The sequence below is a fragment of the Capsicum annuum genome, chromosome 12 (genome assembly GCF_002878395.1).
Source record: "Capsicum annuum cultivar UCD-10X-F1 chromosome 12, UCD10Xv1.1, whole genome shotgun sequence".
In the NCBI taxonomy this organism is placed as follows: domain Eukaryota; kingdom Viridiplantae; phylum Streptophyta; class Magnoliopsida; order Solanales; family Solanaceae; genus Capsicum; species Capsicum annuum.
Genome location: NC_061122.1, coordinates 120,319,780 through 120,342,269, shown reverse-complemented (window position 1 = coordinate 120,342,269; position 22,490 = coordinate 120,319,780).

The window sequence follows — 22,490 nt, the reverse complement described above, 5'->3', positions numbered from 1 at the left end:
CAGTCCATTCGACCTCCGGAGGGATAACGTTAATTGCTTCCGAGTATGCGAGGAGGTAACTTTCAGCTTTGTAAATTGGCGAAAAGTAGTCGTAGATGGAGTTACCATAACCTTCGCCATCGCCATACTTTGCTCGCAAAGCTACCATCACATGTTCGCACGACATTTTCACCAAGTCAAATTTCTGACAAGAACAACTCCTCTTGAAGAGATTGACCTAGGCAATGAAGCTGTTTATGAACACCATGTACTGGTCAAGAACCCCATTTAGATTACTGACATACAAGAAATTGGTCGCGCTCTTATTATCCCTTACGATCCTTTCTGCATAAGGCATAAATATATTCTCTTTACCATCGACAAAGGCATGCCACTCTCTAAACTTTTCACCAAATTTTCTAGCAATTGAATTGAATATGTTCGACACGGGGTACTCCCGTTCATCCATATAAATCGAGTTGAGTGACTTGGTGATGTTTGTGGTCATCACATCATACCTATTGCCCGAAAAGTGTACTCTACTCCATTTTTTAAACCAAGCATATTTCCAAGGACATGTGCTGCCTCGGGGCACTTACTCTTTAATTTTGTAAAATTACCGTTAAACTCATCGAAGAAATAAGCCTTTTCCATGACATAAAATAGATAAAGATGTTCTCTGCAGTGTTTATTTACGCGAAGATTCTCAGCAAGGTGCCTCATGCAAAGTCTGCGATATGCACCACTGTATACACGGGAGAAGGCATTGGCGATGCTAATATGCTTATCAGAGATGACACATAGATCTGGTTCATCTTCTACGATAAACTTCAGCTTTTGGAAGAAGAAGGTCCAAGAAGCATCGTTCTTTTTATAGACAACACAAAAGGCAATTGAAAAGATATGATTTTCAGTGTCCTGTGCAATGGCACTCAACATAACGCCCCCGTACTTGCCATATAAATGTGTGTCATCGATGATAATTACATTTCTCATGTGGGGATATTCCCGTATGCAAGCTCTGAATGCTAAGAAGTAGTAAACGAATGATTCATCCATCCGGTTTACCATGATAGAGTAAGAAGACCCGGGATTCAATAACTCCACCATGTGAGAAAAAGACAACAAACAAGCATATCCGTGCTCCAGTGTCCCGTGAATGATTTTCTTTACAATTATACTTCCTCTCCAACACATCCAATAGCTTGCGTTGCAAGGCAACTCCTTAAACACAATCCTTTGAATTTCTCTTATGCTTGGACCCTTACCATCCCAAAAATTATTTACGCATACTGAAGCAATCAATTCGGATGATACTTTTTTGTGCCTACGAGTGGCGTGTTCAACACCGTATATGTGCAATCCGACATACTTGTATGTGCAAAATATATCTGAGGTCTCATACTTTTTTGCCCGCAACAACCAGCCACAACCACGAGATAAACATTTTGACTAAATCAATTTTGTGCAGCTCTTCTCCATATAATAATCAAAAGTTGTCTCGCCTCTACTGCATTTAGTAGCATTTTTATCTCTTTCTTATCGGTGAATGTTTGACAATAACAAAAATTGGTTTCATAGAAGAAGGAATGTCCTGATTGTGATGCCCTTTCTCGGCCTTCTTCATCATCTTGCGAGTCGATGAAAAGTCTTCCATATGCATGGAATCATCTTCCATATTAATTAGATGATCGCCACCATTCTCGTAATCATTCAAATCATCGTCGATCAAATCATCATCAACTATCAGGTGCTGCGGTTGGGGTGCTGATGAGTTCAGCGGTCCTTCAAAGGACCTCTCAACCAAATTTATCCCCAAAATAGGCCTAAAGCAATCTGCATCAGCATCTATTATATACGTCTGGACACGTACATCGCTATTTATAATTGTAGGATTCACCTCCCTTGAATGCATTAGATAACTAATAATCACGTCACTCAGCGCACAATCTAGATCCCCGCTCTGCATTATGCTTGCAACAAATTCGTCGTATGAACTGTTACGGCGAACAGGAATGGGAATTATCACCTTGGTAAATGATCTCCATTTCCAACATTTAGGAGTCTCCACCCATTCTCCTATGAAATCACCAGAAACTAGAACAAATTCTGCAATAGACATCCTAGAATTAAGCTTTGATCGACGGTAGGTTATGCTTATGGTCTATGTCGGGTTATATGCACGGTCTATGACTGACGATGATAGGTCGATGGCTGCGCAGATATCTATACAAAAACTTAAAATTGCAAATATTACTTCTAATTAATGATTGTTGAGTTTATGGAATAGAGAAATAAATTTGGAGTCGCCTGAGATGCTGTAATGCACTTTCTAAAGTGGTTTTGAGTAATGTGAGTGATTTAAAGCTTTTTAACAATGGTGGAAAGTGTGTTTGAGAAGATAGGAAACAAATGGGGTAACAATGGATGCAATGGACAAGCTTATGATGTTTGTGGAATGATTTGCAGCTGATTGTTGGAAAATAACGTCGGAAAAGTGCCTGGAATCGGAGCTTTTTGGAGGAAAAAATAACCACCTTCCATTTTTAGCTTTTGCAAAAAAAATTTAAAATATTTTTGAAAACCTAGATATTTTTGTATATATAATTGTGGATGATGGAGTGGGTTGAAGTGTATTATTAGAAACCTGTGGGTGAATTTATTAAGTTAAAAGTATTGGGTTAAAGTGAATTATTATAAAAGTTGGGGCTGAAATTGTTACGTTGAAAAAATTGATGATGAGGTGAAATTATGTGGATATTCGGCCAAGGTTTTAAAACTTTTAGGTATTTAGCAAAATAGGTTTGATAAAGAGTTGTTTTGTCATACTTTCCAAGTCAATGCTTCTTATCTTTTAAACCTTCCTAACAAATTCAGTTGTATCTTTTAGGGGGCAAACAACAGTGTCGTTGTTTTTATCACAACCGACATGGACTTGGACGATCTTTTTCTGAAGTAGTTGTCTCTGCATGTACCAAACAAATCTTTTATTTTATGGGCTTGAAAATTAATGAATTAATAGACATGATCCTTCTTATTATCTTCTTCGTTCAAATTATACTCTTTCAATGCATTAACAAACTAGCTGAAGATTGGCTATGCAGTTTTTCCAGCATAACAACTCTCAAAATCTTGTATTTCTTTACAAGACCTTTAGCATAGTTTATAACCTTGCTATCTTTGTCTAGCGATTTTTGTTTAGTGGTGAAACTATCATAAATTTCCTTGAATTATTTTATATATTCATCTATTGATTTTGACCCCATTTTAATACTCTGAAATTGGTTCTTCTATTGAAATTTCTTATCCATGCTAGCTTGTAGGTATTTATCCTTAACACTCTTCCAAATTTGTTTGACCGAAGTGCAGCCAGTAATAATGAACATTGATTCTTCAATCATAGCTCCAATTAGTCAACTTTTCACTGATTTGTCTTTTTCTTACCATTCCATAAATTTAGGATTGATGTTTTCTTCAACCTTTTCATTTACCACAATCTTAATTAGATGAAGCTTCTGTCACAATAATGTCATTAGTCTACAGGGTTAGCATCAACTAGCTCAAAACACGACAGTTTAAGAATTTCAATTATATGGGAAATATAGTTATAAGTTGATAGCGAGATCCTGGTGAACATGAGAGAGAGGAGGAAGATGAACTATCCATTAATGAACGTTGCACATAATTCAGGGTACAAAATAACTTAGGTTAGAACAAAAGCTTTGATATCAAATGTTTTCTCGACTCATCTAACTCATGCACCTAAGTGATTCCTATATATAGCCTATGACTATCTATTGTAATACGGTATTAGAATTTTACATTCTAATCATAGATTATATTGAACTAATCTTTTGCAAATATATCAATGTTAAGATTCCATATCCTAGTTTTTAACTATGTTACTCTCTATCAAAAAGTAGTTGATAAACATTTTTGCGCTGAAAAAAAGTTTTCGGTATTGAGAAACTGATATGAATAAGTAACTATGTATATGGATAGAGATGTTGAAACTAATAATAATAGATAGTGTGTTTGGTAAAAAAAAAAGAAGTATTGATAATTAATTTTTTTTCCTACCAAAACGACTTAAATATATTAAAGCTGTTTACAAAAACATACAAATTTAAACGTATATTTACATTAAAATTACGATTGATGGAAATAAGTTAAAGAGATAATTAAAAGTTAAGTTCTATGAAGAGCATTTCAAAGATTACAATGGATATTAGGATAAAATTTTAAATGGTTGCTCAAACAAAAACGGATGCAGATTTAGAATTTAAAGTCTGTAGGTTCCCATATTAGACAAAAATAAAATCAAGAGTGTTTTCAACCTTTTAAAGCCTTGTTCGTTAGAGGATGACCTAGGGGTTGTTCTCTCGGTGCATTTTAGCAAGGTTGCTAAAATGCATAGGCGATGGAATCACTATGACCCAATCGGAAATCACTATGCCGGCAAAGATTGTAACACCTTATGATGGTACTAGCTATAATCTTCCCTCGATTATATTTGGAAATTTCTTACCCCCAAAATTCAAATCAATACCGGAAGAAGAGGAGAACACATCGTCAAGTTCCAACTCTCCTAGAACTGTACATCTAAAAACCTATGGTACTTTGACAGACCCTCCAGCTAATTGGAAACTTCAATTCTTTGCAGTTGTGACTCCAACAGACAATACCCCTACAGTGCAGAAGGATTTTGGTGAGAATCGAACAATGCATAAAGGAAAAGCCCTATCCTACGTTCCGCCAACTTCAAAGCAAGGTAAGATCTGTGTGAGTATAATTGAGGAAGATATTCGAAGTCAAACAGAGTACTGGAAACATGACCTTATAGGTTTTGTTATTAGGGATACTCCCTAACATAAATCCATTGAGGCTTACATATTGCTTGCCTGGAAATGTGTTGCAAAACCTCAAGTGTTGAGTCATGATGGTGGCTACTTTATCGTTCGATTCGAATCAGCAGAAAATTGTAATAGGGTGTTAGTGGGAGGACAGTATACTTTTCATAACAAACCTTTCATTGTACAAGCCTGGGATATAGATTTCAAATTCAACCCGAACTATATCACCACCATACCCCTATGGGTCACTTTCCCTGGTCTACCGGTGGGATACTGGTCTAGTAAAGCCCTTAGTAAATTAGCAAGTGCCATAGGCAAGCCTTAGCACACAGACCAATTTACTACAAACATGGAAGAATATCTTATGCATGGGTCCTAGTGGAAACAGACATAGCACAACCCCTAATTGACATAATAGAAATAGTCATACCTACTGGTTTTTTCCAACAACCAGTAGAATATGAATAGAGACCAAAATATTATGGAAATTGCTTGAAGTTTGGGCATGTTATAGAAAGATGTAGATTTCAGACTGAGCTAGAGGTAGAAGTGAAGGAAGAATTCAAAGAAGTGCAAAAAAAAGAGGAGAAACAGAAGGAGGAGGAAGCCCCAGAAGACACTATAGATGCAGAAAGATAAAGCCCAAAAGAAGGACAAGCCAATAGGCCCCCCTGTGTCTGACCCAAAGGGCTCATACAAAGATAAGATGGTTGTGCAAGATGCAGAGCAATAGTGGTACAAACTGTTTTGCCCCTCTACTGTACTGCTCTGATGATGATGGACCTCCAGAAAGGCTTGGAGAAGCCCCAAATATATGATTTTCTCAACATGGAACATCAGGGTTTTAAATCAACCCCTGAAATAGAAGAAGATTAGACTCTTTTTGAATAGATTTAAAATAGATATATTTGGGTGTTTGGAAATAAGAGTAAAGGAACTAAAGCTGGTAATATTCTCAAGAAGATGATGAAAGGATGAAACACTTGTTGTAACTACCCTACGGCCCCAAATGGAAGAATCTGGATAATGTGGCAGCCTACAGTAAATGTGTCTATAATCCTGACCAAGGAGCAGTTTATTCATTGCTATGTAACTGATACTACAGGAAATTTCATAGCCTATATCACTATGGTGTATGCCAAAAATAGCCTGCAAGAGAGGACTGGACTATGGAATGAGCTCAAAACATTCGATGGAGTAATTCAGGAAGCGTGGATCCTGAGTGTAGATTTTAATATTTTGCTAACAAGTAATGATCGACTTGGGTCTCCAGTCACGCAACAAGAAGTTCAGGACTTCAAGGATTGTAAAGATCAACTCCAACTTATTTCATTGAGATTAAAAGGTTGCTACTATACTTTTTGTAATAAACAACAACAAGACCAAAGAGTGTATTCTAAGATTGAATGGATCCTGGGAAATTACCAATGGCTACAAAGGTATAGTAATGTGGAGGTTTAATTACTATCACCTAGGGTCTCTGATCATTCTCCAATCTTGGTCCAATATAATAGTCAAAAAACTTCAAGACCAAAACCATTCAGATTGTAAATACTGTGTTAGAGCATCAGAAATTCCTTGAGATTATGGCAAATACATGGAGGAAGATCTATTCCGGAACTTACATGTATAGGCTAAACCAAAAATTAAAAGCTCTCAAATATGATTTGCAGGAACTGGATACTTATATGGCAACTTACACTCAAAAAATTCAACAAGCCAGAGTACAGCTGGACATCACACAGAGCAAGCTAGCTTCAGATCCTATGAATCAAGTACTGATACAAGAGGAGGTCAATCTGTTAAAAGAGTTTCAACACTGGAACTTGGTAGAAGAGAAGGTTCTAAGATAGAAATCCAGAAGAACATGGATCAAGTTTGGGGATGCCCATTCTAAGTACTTCCATGCATAATGAAAGATCAGAAGCAACAGAAGCTCCATCACCTCAATCTATGATAACTCGGGTAACAAATTTAATGATCCTGATCTCATTGAGAAGGAATTTATTAAGTACTTTACTAGTCTAATGGGTGAATCTACCCCTGAAGTGCCTTGCCTAATTCTGAGGTGATCAAGTAGGGGCATTGTCTTCACACCTTCAGAAGCTTAAACTCATACAAGAAGTAACAGAACAGGAAATCTTAATTGCAATGAAAAGCATGCCAGCAGAGAAATCTCCTAGGGTTGATGGTTTTCCTGTGGAATTCTATAAAAATCAATTGGATACTATCAAAGAAAATATCCTACTTGCTGTGAAGGATTTCTTCAGCTGTGGTAAACTTTCGAGAGCATTTAGTTTCACTGTAGTTACTTTGATCCGCAAATGTCCTAACCCTTCCATGGTCAAATATTTTAGACCAATAGCCTGTTGTATCACTTTCTATAAACTGCTCACAAAGATCCTGACTAATAGGATAAAAAGGGTCATTGACACACTCATAGGGCCATCATAATCAGCTTTCATAGAGGGTAGAAGCATTATAAATAATATCTTATTTATCCATGAGTTATTTAAATGGTATTCAAGGAAAGGATTGTCAAAGCATATGATTCCATAGAGTGGTGTTTCCTTAGAAGTATTTTAGCTGAGTTGGGGTTCCCACTGAAGTTCATTAACTTGGTAATGGAATATATTTGTTCTATTTCTTACTCACTGGTATTTAATGAGGGTTTCACAAAACCTTTCCAAGGAAAAAGAGGGATAAGATAAGGTGATCCTATGTCACCTTATTTGTTTGTTATAGCCATGGAATACCTGAATAGGGAATTGAAATGTCTTGACCAGGAGAACGAATTTCAATATCACCCCAGGTACAAGAAACTTGGTATAAAGCACATATGTTTTGCAGATGACTTGCTTCTATTCTGTAAAGCTGATCTTAACTCTGTAACAATGCTCCAACAAGTTATTTTGAAATTCTCAAAAGCCACAGAGTTACAAGCTAATATTGACAAGAGCTCAATCTATTTTCCTGGTACTAAACCTCAGGTAAAGTAGAACATCCTGGAATACTTGGGCTATACTGAAGGAGAATTACCCTTTAAATACCTAGGGGTGCCATTGTCCTAAAAAAAGCTCACAATCGACCAATGTCAGCCACTTGTTAATAGAATAGTGGAAAAAATAAAATGCTGGAGTGCTAAATTACAGTCATATACAGGTGGACTACAGCTGATTAAATCTGTTATCTTTGCCATATAAACCTACTAGGCTCAGATCTTTCTACTGCCTAAAAGAATTATGAAAATGATCACAGGTCTTTGTAGAGTGTTCTTGTGGACAGGTGTCATCCTGACTTCAAATAAGGAACTTGTTGCTTGGGAAAAATTTGTCTTCCAGAATCAGCAGGTGGTTTAAATGTCCTGAATATATACCTGTGGAATAAAGCCGCTATCACAAAGCAACTTTGGGCTTTGTCTGAAAAGAAGGATGGTTTATGGATAAAGTGGGTGCATACCTATTACTTAAAGTTTGGAAATGTTAAATCCTGTGACTATCCAAAAAATACCTCATGAGCAATCAGGAAAATCATCAGTGCAAAGCAGCATGTTATGGAAGCTTCAGGATTACAAGGGGACTTGAAGGTTCGATTGAGAGCATGTGCCACAAAAGGGACTTTCACATTAAATAAGATGTGCAATGCTTTAAATCCCCAGCTCCCAAAAGTTCCCTGGAAAATTATTATATTACAGCATTCAGTGCACCCCAGACACAACTTTATTCTCTAGCTAGCTCTGCTGAATAGACTTTCTACAGTCGAGAGGCTAGAAAAGCTTGAAATTCAAGTGCCAAAAATATGTGTGTATTTTGGGAATGTTGATAAATTACATGACCACCTATTTCTTGAATGTAGTATCACTAGGCACTTATGGAAGAGGTTGCTGAATTGGCTAGGTGTTCTGAGAAATATAGGCAATTGGACTCAAGAGACAGAGTGGGTATCCAAAAAAGCTAGAGGGAAGTCTGCACAAGGTGCTATCTTATGTAGGGTATTTGCAATGATGGTCAACATCATCTGGAGAAGCAAAAATAACATCAGATTTCAGAAGGGTATATATGAAGAGGACAAGGTATGCAGGAAGATAGCAATCCACATTCATATACAAAGCCAACTGCATCAATAATGGGGAATGATACTCCAACAAGCTGTTGTAACACCATGAACTAGATTGAGGATTTTTAGTACTTTGATTTGACTGTAATATTGAGTCTTTTTTATGTTTTTACTACTGAGTAGCACCCCTGCATGTTAGGAGGGGAAAAACTAGTACAGTTTGCCTTAGTCTAAATGAGAAATAGGGAGTCAGACCTTATTTTGGTCTGTAAATTCATATTTGGTGAAATAAAATACTTTATTTACTAAAAAAACAAAGAAAAAAAAATCAAATAGTAACTAAGGAGATTTAAACCCACAACCAAGAGGTTGAAAAATTCTAACTAGAACCACTACTTCACGAGATCAATAACACATTTTATTTATAAGTTCCCAACTTATATTATTGTAGCTTTACTATATTTCTCAATATAAATACAAGATCTGAACGAAAGTTAATGAGTTTTCGGGAACCCCACCCAACTCCCAGGATCCGCCCCTAAACAAAAGTACCTGTAAAATCATAAGTTAGTATGATCGACTTATATTGTTTGACTGATTTTGAGTTAAAAAAACACATTTTTGATATTTGTCATGAGTATAAATATGCCAAAGAAAAATAATCATAAGCTAATTTAATTTTAATAATTTAAAATTTTAGTCAAACACCTTGTTAATATTATTTAGGTATATGGTGTGACTAATAAGAATTACTTCATTTCTTGGAAACACAGTGAGCCAAGTTGGCTAAGTTTTCTCCATTTTCTGCCAAATAAATGTGTAGAAAAAGGGATTTGGTCCATGGGAAAATGATAGAAAGTAGTTGAGAGTTTTTGTAGGTGTTTGGTCATGAAAAATAAATTTTTGGGAGTTTGAGTTGGAATTAGAGTTAAAGTTGGAGTTGACGGTGTGTTTGGTCATGTCTTTTTGGATGTTCTTTTCTTGAACTTTTGGAAAGACTTTTTTAAATATAATTTTATACCCTCAATTTTACAAACTATCAAAATCACCCAACTTAACTAATTTACCTACAAGACATAACTAAATGTGAGAGAAGACAATAATATTGCCCTCGTTGGTGTTGCATAAAGAGTTGCAAGAATAGACGAATTAAGGTTCCATTGTATCATGAGGAGATTTTGAGAATGAAAAAAAAAATTGAAGTTGCCTTCATTTTGGAAATCTTTTATCCATGAAAGTAGGAAGAAGTGGGCAATGTGGTAGTTAGACATTTAATCCCAGTTGATAGGTGAAACTAATAAGATGTTTTTGTAAAAATAAAAATAATGGGGTTATTTGTAACAATAAATAAAGTTGAAATTGAAGTTGGAAAAAAGTGAACTTTTCCAAAAACAATTTGAAATTGGATTTGGAATTCTCAAGGTCAAACACCTCAATTTTCACTAGAGTGAAATAAATTTTTTTTGCTTTGCTTTTTCTATTTATAGAAAAGAGTTCAATTTTTATAAATGATTGTATAATTTTTTTTACACTTTTAAGTAACCTCTTTTTTTTTTTTGAAAAAGGGACTAAAATGTCATTCAACTATGTGAAATAATGTAAAAATGCCCTCCATCTAACCACTGGGCCTGAATGCCCTCTCTGTCTACCTATTGTGTAACACCCCGTACTTAATTACGTGCATTAGCCATTGTTATATGTGTTGGAGTATATATTTTGATCCTAAGTTAGGTATATATGAGTTTAAGTATGAGTATTGATTATTTTGAGATGGTTTCAAGTGTATAGTTTGATTATAGGTGTATAGGAATCGACTTTATTTATATCGGAATTTTCCCGTCGATGGTTCCATACGAAGGTTATTGAATAAGATTTCCAACGATATAAAGATTTCCAAAAACGGATAAGTTTCGGATATAAGCGAGCTCGTTCGAAACTTTAAAACGGTGGCCGGGATGTGAACAGTAAAATGTGCAGGAAACTACTGAGGCCTGCCAGTTTTTTGGGTCAACTTTGAACGATCATAACTCCCTCAATATAATGAACTGGGAGAGCTACCATATATCAAAAGAAATATATTTGAGTCTTCTTTCCAATGAAATTGGTTTCATCCAAATCCAACATCTGAGTAAGGAGTTATACTCGTTTTACTTCAGCCTCTCAAAACAGATTTTTAGGGTCAACTTCAAACGATCATAACTACTTGTACAGGAAGAACTGGGTGGATTAATTTATATGAAATGAAAGAACTTTGAATTATCTTTCTAAAGATACCAATTTCACCCAAATACGATATCGGAGGAAAGAGTTATGGCCGATTTACTTTAGCCTATCAAAACAGTCCACCATGGACAGATTCGGATTTACTTAAATTTTTAAGGGCAATATGGTCATTTTCCATCACCTCTTGAACGAAAATTGGTCATTATATACATATCCTTAGCCTTATATCCACCATTTATCATCCAAATCATTGAAGAATAAGAAACCCTAGCCTAAGTTCAACTCCAATTATCTTGTGATTCAACCGTAGAAAATCCAAATTGATTCCGTAGTTGTGTTCACCGTCTCAAGGGCTTTGAGAAGCACCCCTTATTTGTGCCAACAGGACTTCGAAATCAAAAGGGCCATTTTTTTGGTAAGGATGTAAATTATGTTGGTGTTATTTATATGGATATGTATATATATATATATATATATATGCATGTGAGCATAAGAAGTATGTTTTTTAATTGTTGTTGAAAGATGATTGGAAATGATGTTGGATTATTCTTGTGCATGGTTGGATTATGTTAAATTGTGAAGGAATTTGGGGTGATGATGTGGTATTGATGATGTGGTATTGAAATGATTATATATATATATACACACATAAACCTATTGTTCAAGTTGGTTTTTGGAATGTTTTGCAAATATTGGTAGTATGGAATTATGGAAGAGAATTGTGGTGTTGGGTTGCTAATACTAGATGCCAAACATTTCATTGTAGATAAGTGATTTGTAAAGGCGGGAAGTTGTGTTGAATTAGTATCTGAATCTACAACGAGGTATGTAAAGCATACTCTAACAATGTTCTTTGGCATGAAAACACCAATGTTCCATCAAGTAAGATTCCGAGGTTGTCCAAAAACATGTATTGTTCTACGTTACCAACGAAGTTGTTTCCATTCTATAAAGTGTCAAAATGTTTCATTGATATACCAAAAGGCTCTTATTTCATTGTTGTGATATCGATGATTCTGAAACACATTGTTGATGTACCAATGAGTCTTTATTACATTGTTATTGTATAGAAGGTCTATTACTTGGTTCCTATTGATGTATCATTGTTTCAAAGTATTAAAAATGTGGAGGCGACCGAAATAACAATCTCAAAGATTAATTGAACTAAGTGATGGAAGTTCTCTCTTATCGGGTGGTATCCCAGGGGCATAAGCCTAGCATGGGTCGATCCCTATTTATGTGTTTATGGGTGGTATCCCAGGGGCATAAGCCTAGCATGGGTCGATCCCAGTTGATATGTACTGGAGGCAGCCTAATGATCACAGTACGGTACAGTAATGATTACAAAGACGATAAGAACGAAGGTAAAGTGATTGAATAAATACAATGTACAGGTTGTCACAGGTTCTAGTAAGTGTGGTCCACTCCTATTACGACTTATTCACTTGTTTCTGATTTCTATTGAGCTCCTATATCATATGTGATTATTTACAACTTTACATACTCAGTACATATTTCGTACTGACGTCCCTCACGGGGGACCTGCATTTCATGCTGCAGGCACAGGTACCTCAGCTCATACACCGCACAAGTAGGAGCCAGGTCATACAGCTATTGTTGGTGAGCTCCAGTTTGCTTCGGAGCTTTCCGAGTCGGTTCCTTATGTTTTGTTATTGTACATGAGTCACGTGTGGGCGGGGGTTTGTCCCGACCCTAGTTATGTCATGTATATCCTAGAGGCTTTGTAGACATAAGAAAGGGTAAAGTCATGGAAGTTTATATAGTAACGTTATATTTGTATATGTGGTGGCCCCGACGGCCAAGTATTATATATATATATTTGTGCGTGTTGTGCTGATACAGGTAATTAGACCTTTCTATATGCAACGAAGTGCTGTCCAATTTTTTTGGTGACATGTAAGTGAAAGTACAGGTATTTGAACGGGTTCTCCCGGGCCTTCTCGGCTTCGGGTGTCAGTCCGGCCCGATGGGATTTTGGGGCGTGACATATTGGGCCTGAAATATCCTCTCCGACTACCTGTTAGACTTGTTTTGCCCTTTTCTTTAACTAATCAATTTGCCCTCAATTCATTAATGATGTGTCTTTTTTTAATTGGTCAACTAATAATTAATTTTTCCTTTAAAATTCCAACCTACCCAAATCAAATAACCCAATTCGCTAATGACTCGCCCCACCCAAACTAGAAAAAATTCTTTTCAGCTAAACTGACAATTCATTCCAATCCAGGTGCAAACATATTCAAGCATTTCAAGGATCACAAAGAATGTAATTAGTATCAGGAAGGATTAAATGATTGACATATTCATAAAGTCAAAATAATGCTGAATGAAAAATGGGCTAATATTTTTTTTTCTCAGTTGTTCAAAATTCAAGGTATATGAGATTAGCATACAGGAAAAAACTTTTATCATCTGAATTCGTGCATTAGCATTGAACTTGAAATAAGAAAACATCAAAATTTTCAAGATAACAAAGTAACCTAACTAGTTCCAATAAATGCATATACTTGACTAAACCTCATGTATTTGGTCACAACAGAGAAGACATATTGAAGGCTATATACATTTCTTGTACAGATAAAACAAGTCAAAAAAAAATTTAACACAAGACTCACATTGTCTCTTTATTTGAAATATAATGCACATTAGAAAACTCGTTTAAACGAAATCCTAAATCAAAATACATTTATCCAGACCAAATTCATGAATATTTTGGTTATTAGAATTTAAAGAAATACAACAACATAAATATAGCAATGCTTGTAAATCAACAGAGAGAGAGAGTCTCTTCCTCGATATGTACAGAACCAGCAACTACAACTGCTATAAAAAACATATCGGATGTATTTGTTAGCATCATATAGGAATATTACTGAAAAGGATTTCTTCTAGTTTAGGTGGGGTGGGTCATTAGCTGATCGGGTTATTTATTTGAACGGATCAAAATTTTAGAGGGGAAATTAATTATTTTAAATAATTATTAGTTGATCAATTAAAAAAAATATGTCATTAATAAATTGAGATTAAATTGATCTGTTAAATAAAAGGGCAAAACAATCTCAATATATATATATATAACCTCCTTAGAAACATGGTTTGTTGGTTTTGGTGCTTCTACACCGTTGTCCAATCAACTAGAGGTAATTTTTAAAACAAAAAAAAAAAAGAAGATAAAACGAAAAGTGAGGCTATATTATATATCGAGTACATAAGTCTAAGCATTCTTGTTAGTCCAAAGTAATTTGGACAAAAATCAAATTCTGTAGAAATGAAAAAGGGAAGATTATAATCTTACTTGTTTGAAATAATAAAAAAATTATTCTACATCATTGATATATTTAAAATTAATAAATGTATGTAATATTTTAAATAATTATTAATATATTAAACTTAATATCATCTAATACCATGAAACTTAAATATTTCTTACTAAAATTTAGTCTCCACATGCAAATAATATTATATTATAATATAATTATTGAGCACATTGGATAATATTGTGATCGGTATTGATATATAATATGTGTGACAGTATTCTTCTCAGTAAAATCTAAGAAGATCATATAGAGTTGCATATTTTACTTTAAAATTTAAATAGCATATTTACTCTTTGTTTATATAAATCCTCTCAATAAATATAATTACTTTTTTTAAAAATAAAATATAGATTACTAAAAAATAAGCGTAAACATTAATTGATTTTCACGACAATCAAGTGACGTAACTTTAGGAAGCTTTTAAAATATATAAATCTTGGTTAATTTTGCGAATATAGAATCAATTTTAGTTGATTTCCATCACAATATGATAAATAGGAGTCCTTATATTAAAATATAGATTAAAATTTGACTTTTCTATGCATATTTTCCTTTAAAAATTAAATAGCATACTTATTCTTTGTTTATATAAATCCTCTCAATAAATACGACTGTTTTTTTTTTAAAGAAAAAATTTAGATTACTAAAAAAAATAGGAGTAAACATTAATTGATTTTTACAACAATCAAGTGGTGTAACTTTAAGAAGCTTTTAAAATATATAAATCTTAGTTGATTATGTTAAAATAGAACTAATTTTAGTTGATTTCCACCATAATATGATAAATAGGCGTGCTTATATTAAAATATGGGGAAAGGACAAAAACAACACCTAAAACTAAAATAATTCCACAAAACTAGCACCTAAATTTAAAAACCCAGTAAATAGCTATTAAGCATCAAAATTCGACCCTTTCTATTTTGTGTACTGGACCGCCGACAGGTGTTTACAGGTGCAGTATTATTTTCCCCTATTTTAATTTTGTACAATAACATTTTTTTATCTTAATGACAACTAGCATATGTACTCTGTTGTTCGAATCAAGTGATCAGAGTAGAAAGTTGTCATTCGAATAAAAGGTTAAATAAGATTCTTATGTCCAAACAGCTACACGATACAAATTTGAACCTTTTTTTTTTCATCAAGGACAACATAGATTAATTAACTAGCTAACAACAGAGGCCTTAGTTCCTCTGGGTAAAAATAAAACTTAAAAAAAAAAGAGGACTTGGTGCCTGTATCTTATAAATATCCTTTGTATTTAACAGCATAGTGTAATGCAAACTTTTGATTATTGAAAATAAAGTGACATGAATTGCACATATTTATATAATACAATTGTTAAAGATATATATTTATATATAATAATGATACAGTTTCTATACATATACATATTCTATATAATAATTATAGCATTTGTTTACACATTCTATACAATTTTTAACTACAATTATTATTTAGATACAGATTTTATATGACTCTATGTAGTTTCTACATGCATTCTAAAAATGTATCAATCTAGTATAAGAGAGTATCAATTGAGTATATGGACACTGTAAGTGTATCAATGTAGTATAAAAGTGTATCAATATGGTATAAAAGAGTATCAATTGGGTATAGGGACTGCACGTACTTGCATAGAATTTCCTTTCTCTTTTTTAAAAAGTGTATCATTATAATATAAAAGTGTATCAATATGGTATAAAAGTGTATCAATTGAGTATAGAGACTGCGTGTGCCCAATTGGGACAAATGACTAAAAAGAGGAATTAATTTAGTCGACTGGCTAGAGCATGTCCACTTTTTCAAATGTGGGCTATTTTTTTTTAAATGGTCATCCCATGTGCTTTTCCCAAAGAATGGGGTAAGGACAAAAATAACACCTAAAACTAAAATAATTCCACAAAACTAGCACCTAAATTTAAAAACCTAGTAAATAGCCATTAAGCATCAAAATTCGGCCCTTTTCGTTTTGTGTACTGGGTCGTCGATAGATGTTTGTAGGTGCAGTATTACTTTCCCCTATTTTAATGTTGTACAATGACATTTTTTATCTTAATGACAACTAGCATCTGTGCTCTGCTGTTTGAATCAAGTGATCAGAGTAGAAAGCTGTCATTCGTAGGTTAAATGAGATTCTTATGTCCAAACAGCTACACGACACAAATTTGAACCTTTTTTTTTTCATCAAGGACAACATAGATTAATTAACTAGCTAATAACAGAGGCCTTAGTTCCACTGGGTAAAATTAAAACTTAAAAAAAAAGGACTTGGTGCCTGTATCTTATAAATATCCTTGAATTTAATAGCATAGTGTAATGCAAACTTTTGATTACTGGAAATAAAGTGACATGAATTACACATATTTATATAATACAATTGTTAAAGATATATATTTATATATAATAATGATACAGTTTATATACATATACATATTCTATATAATAATTATAACATTTTTTTACACATTCTATACAATTTTTAACTACAATTATTATTTACATACATATTTTATACGACTCTATATAGTTTCTACATGCATTCTAAAAATGTATCAATCTAGTATAAGAGAGTATCAATTGAGTATATGGACACTGTAAGTGTATCAATGTAGTATAAAAATGTATCAATTGGGTATAGGGACTGCATATACTTGCATAGAATTTCCTTTCTCCTTTTTAAAAAGTATATCAATATAATATAAAAGTGTATCAATATGATATAAAAGTGTATCAATTGAACATAGAGACTGTGTGTGCTCAATTGGGACAAATGACTAAAAAGAGGAATTAATTTAGCCGACTGGCTAGAGCATGTCCACCTTTTCAAATGTGGGCCCTTTTTTTTCAAAATGGTCACCCCATGTACTTTTCCCTTAAAATATAGATAAAACTTTTGTTTTTTATACATGTAAAATACTTTTTTAATTACTTAATTATAGTTAAACATAAATTATTTTTTAAAAATAACATTATTTGTAGTATTTAAATTAATGGTGTACATATTTTGGGTCGACAATTTTTCATGGTATATTTAATTTTTCATTGACTCTTTGGATATAATAATATTTTGGATATAATAATATTTTTCATATAAGTTACTTGATAAATTATTTACTAATTGGTTATTCTCATTACTTTTGATTTTTGTGCATGTAAAATACTTTCTTGATTTACTTAATTATAGTGAAACACAAATATATTTTAAAATAATATTATTTCTATTATTTAAATTAGCTGTATACATATTTTGGGATAACTTCTTTTGCATGATGTTTTTAATTTTGGAATGATTCTTTGGATATAATGATATTTTTCATATAAGTTGCTTGATTGATTATTTACTAATTGGTTATTTTCATTGTTTTTTCACGTAATATTTTTTGATTTACTCAATTATAATGAAATGATAGATATTTATTTTTTATAATACTATTATTTATATTATTTAAATTAATTATTTATATATTTTAAGGGATGACATCTTTTTAATGATCTTTTTTTTGGAATGACTCTTTGGTCATTAAAATCTTTTCTATATAAGTTGATTGATTATACTTGATGTCACACCCCTTTTTTTATCGAAAAAGATTATTGATGTTTGAAAGGATTATTATTATTATTATTATTATTATTTATTAAACAAATTTCACTTCATTAATCAAAATTGTCATTACAATACCAGGTAAAAGCTGATCATCTACCTCCAACAAACTATCTTCAAGAGATAGTCTAGGTATACAATAATCTCTTGTACTAGACTTGCTAAATCTAATTAGATAATTAAAGAAAATACAAGAGATTCTTATAGTCTAAGGAAAGTGATCTATCATCCTCAAAAGCATTTTTCCATGCAACTGTATTCCTCCCCAAGATGTTCATGTGCATTACAATGTCCTTACAAGTTCTTGTCATGTTAATCCAGCCTTTTTGAAACCTCAACATATTTCTATCTCTACAGATACAGTACAAGATCATAGCAAAAGTAGAGCAAACAATTGCAGCATGTCCAGACTTCCTTTTGGTTAATTTTACATATCCAATCCATTTCCTGAGTCCAAGTCCCTATGTTCCTAGTGAAGCCTAGCCAATAGGTGTTCAAATATTTTCACTGCCTGATTGTAAAAGATGCATTCAGATGTCACTTGGATGCCAATTTTCTGCAGTCTGTCAACTATTGTTAGTCGTTGATACACTGCTAACCATAGATTGAACTTGAACCTGGGGTGAATTTGCTTATGTTGTGTAACGCTCTTCCAGATTACTTTTATGTAGTATGGTTGTAGAGTCAGATAATCATGCTTGATAGAAGATTCGCCCCCCTATATTAGCTTAACTTAAGCTTACATCACTGATTTCTGAGTCTGCAGGTGTGGTTGCATCACCTTTCTACTATCAGTTATCTTTCTCTCTACCTAAGATGCATTTATGGGTATAGGCATTAGGTTCAAGTCCCTTTGCTTGATATAATAGTAGTGTACCCATTTGGTCCATATGGTATCCTTCTTTTTTGACACAGCCCATCGATGCTTCAATATAGATGCTTTGTTCCAACGTTTCAAGTCAATAACTCCTAATCCTCCTGCTGAGCCTGGTTGGCATATTTTTTTTCCAAGCAATCAAAGCCTTCTTAGATATTTCACCTTAGCTTATTCACAGGAATGTTCTACAAGTAGCTTCCAGTAGTTTAATTACTTTCTTAGGCAACATAAAGATCTATGCCCAGTAGCTTTGCATACCAAACAACACCGCTTTGATGAATTAAAGTCTACCAGACTATGAGAGTAATCTAGCTATCCAGGATCTAAGTTTTGCAGAAAATTTCTCAACCAAAGGCATGCATTGTGCAATTGTTAGTTTGTTTTTGTAGAGAGTGCTACGCGCAGATATTTGAAAGGTAAGGTCCCTTCTACATATCCAAAGGCTTATAAGAGTCACTCTTTAAGTTGTTGCTTACACCTGCCATATAAATGAAGCTCTTGTCAGTATTTACCTCTAGGCCAGAGGTAGTAGAGAACCTCTAGAAAGTCTGTTGAAGCATAGTAACAGAGTCCATATCAGCCCTGTAAAATATCAACAATTCAACTGCAAAACACATATGAATTAAATTAAATCTCTTGCATCTTGGGTGGAATTGAAATTGTTTCTCTTTTGCTAGTTGTTGTATTTCTCTATGAAGATGTTCCATGGCTATCATAAAGATGTAAGGGGACATGGGATCCCCTTGCCTCAAACCCGTCCTAGCCTAGAATGGCTTGGTAAGTCCACCATTTATCATTAAGAAGTAAGAGACAGTAGATACACACTCCATAATCCAATTGACAAACTTGTGAGAAAATCCCAAATCAATCATCATAGTCTTGAGAAAAGGCCACTCAAGTGTGACATAAGCTTTTCTGATATCCATTTTAAGAACACATCTAGGGGAAATATTTTTCCTGGTATAACCCTTGAAAATCTCATGACTTATCAAGATATTATCTGTAATAGTTCTATTTTCAATGAAAGCTTATTGTGAGCAAACAATAAGGCCATCAAAACTTATTTTATCCTATTAGAAAGAATGTTTGCAATAATTTTATTTATGGTGGAACAACATACGATTGGTCTGAAGTACTTTACCTTAGTTGGTGATAGAACCTCATAAATCAAAGTGATAGTCATATAATTCCACATTTTCTTTATTTTACCAGGAGAAAAAATTATTGCACAGCTAAGTATACCTTTTCTTTAACTATAGTCCAATGTTGTTAGAAGAATTTAATAGGGTAACCATCTACCCCTGGACCCTTATTATTAAAGTGATAAAAAATAAAAATGTATTTCAAAAAGGATTTTTATAATTAAATTCAGAGTCGCCACTTGACATAAATCTGGTGTGCCAAGTAGCCTTTGGAAATCTGTTTTAAAACTGATTTTGACTCTTAATACTTATCTGCAAATAGAGAGTTGTTGCTTAAGGAATTTTGTTGACCGAGGGGAAGGTGTTAGGCACCCCTCAATCCCGTGGTTCGAGCACGGTTACCTCTTTGAATTGTATCAACTAACTTGGGGGTTTGGGCCACAGGTGACAAGAGTTTTAAAATGAGGTGTATGACACAAGTCTTAATTATTAGTTGGAGGTGACAATTACTTTATTATTGATTAAGAAAGTTGAGAAAGTTTGAAAATAACCCACAAGTTTTTAAATTTACACTTTGATCCCAATGTATACCTAAAATAACAAACAACGAAGGGAAAAAAGGCTTCTTTCTCTCTCTTCTCATCCATTGTTGTTTTCTCTGTTAGCAATTTTGGTTGTTTATTGTTTCTATTTCTGCTACTTTATTCATCATCTTCTACTTCATTATCATCATCTTCTACTTTATTATCATCTTCATCTTCTTCCTGTCGACCATTTATTATTGTTTTTGTTGTTGGTACAGTGCTACTATTGCGATTTGACCAATTTCTTAGGTCAAATTTTGTTTACTACATCACTTTCCACTTTGGCATTACTTCATAGGTGACTTTGGTAAATAAAATTATGATTTTTATTCGTATTTATCATCTGGGTACACTTCTATTTTTCTAACAATAGATAGAACCCCGATCATGAATCCAGCATAAGTGACCACAATTTAAACAGATCAATCATCTGTTGCATCAGATGATCAATCTGTTGCATCATAAGATTTATCTATTGCATCAAACTGTTTATCTATTACATCGGAAGATTAATCTTTTACATCAGACGTATTATTTATTGTATCAGGATCTTTATCTGTTGCACCAGACTACTTATCTGTTGCATCAGAATATTTATCTGTTGCACTAGACTAATTATCTGTTGCAACGAATGATTAATCTATTTGAAACAACACAAATCAACCCCTGCCACAAACCCAACAGATAACCAATATATTTTCAACTCTTGCTATTGCTACTGGATTCAAAATTATTCCTTACGTCCAATTACTTGTCCCAAATTTTCTAATTCAATTTCTCATTTTACTTGTCTTTTTCATTAATCAAGAAAAGATTAAAAAAATCCATGTTTTACCCTTTACATTAATCACTTTTTCTTCAAATTAAAATGGAAACATCATTTAATAGGGGGACTATACGCCGACCGACGTTAAAAGCTTTCTTCTCTTATGAAATTTTGATTGAATAGCAAACAATGGTTATTTCAAATACGTCTACTGTCCCACCAACTGATCAGTGGGTTATGGTAAACTAGACATGTTATTAATTATTTTTTAATCAATGTGGCAACTCAATTTGGGATGGGTAATTTGAGACGGATGGAGTACGAATTAAAACGTCAGAGTCAAGCAAAGCAACAAACTAGTCATCTGTTGAACGAACTATTTATCTGTTACATCAACTTCTTATCTGTTGCAACATGAGTAATCTGTTTTGAACAACACATCAACCCCTGCCACAAACCCAACAGTTAAATCTTGCTATTGCTACTGGATTCTAAATTATTTCTTTTACGCTGAATCATCAACATGTTTGTTGAGAAGATAATAGACAGAATGAAAATTAAATATGAATTAAAACGTCAAAGATTAAACATAATTTATTTATTAAACAAAAACAAATAAAAATGCATATAATAGACTAAAAGAAAAATAATAATCTAATTATTATTATTATTATCATTATCATCATCATTGCCAGCTGGCCAATCTTCAACTGAAAGTAGCAAGGCCCTCCTCAACCTGCGTATCTGGTGGAGCATTCTTGCTCTAACTTCTCCCAGTTCCCATTGCAGGTCACGAACTTGATTCCGAAGTTTATTCATGGTGTCTTGCAGAAAAGCAACGTCCCATATTGGGTCAGCCATAATCTTATCTTCTAGAGTGTAATATGATAGATGAGAAGCAGTAAATAAATAGAGTATAGTTGAATAAATGATTTAGTAAGAAGGGACCTATTTTTAGAGAATTGAATTTGAATGAGAGGTAAAAAGGCGCGACTATTCACCTCCATACATTAATTACATTTTTTATTAAATTAAGAAAATAAATATTATGATATAAGTCATGACTTT